The sequence below is a fragment of the Sinocyclocheilus grahami genome, unplaced genomic scaffold (genome assembly GCF_001515645.1).
Source record: "Sinocyclocheilus grahami isolate Dianchi unplaced genomic scaffold, SAMN03320097.WGS_v1.1 scaffold680.1, whole genome shotgun sequence".
NCBI classification, from domain to species: Eukaryota; Metazoa; Chordata; class Actinopteri; order Cypriniformes; family Cyprinidae; genus Sinocyclocheilus; species Sinocyclocheilus grahami.
Genome location: NW_015505859.1, coordinates 184,179 through 184,811, shown reverse-complemented (window position 1 = coordinate 184,811; position 633 = coordinate 184,179).

Here is a 633-nt window from a genome sequence, read left to right as displayed (position 1 = left end):
GTACATATCACTGCAGTTTCCAAAAGAAATGAACACTAGAGGCAGTAAAACTCCGACACCTTTTATTCCTTTTCACACACATTTACAGAGTTTCGATTAATAAAGCGGAATTTTCGCACAATTACTTGAAGAATATCATGTTAAAAACGGTGTTGCAGAAAAGCACCCAGAGGTACGTATTTTTATGAGACTGGGTTGGCAAAATGACGTAACGTCTTGTTTTCTAAAAAAAAAAGTTATAAATTAATTGAAATTCTACTTAAGACAGACACATAATAAATCTATCTATCATCTGTCTATCTATCATTTTGAGTCATGAGTTATTTTATTTGCAATTCACTTTATTGTGCTCAATTGTGCTTCCTTACATTCAAATTAAAAAAGGGCAATTTACTAGCAATTTTCAAGTGAAAATTGTTTTAAAGTAAATCCTACACCAAACTTTTTTCAGTGTAGTTCCTCCTCAAATGTGCTCACTGTATCAACCCAGTCCCTTGTAGACACCTTTGTTACTAGGCAGACAATTGGACAATTCCTGTCAGTTCCCAACAATTGTTGTGTGCTATATACATCAAACGATCAACGAATGGACAGTGAGTGTGCCATCAGAGGCTGAGACGAATTAAATCCTAA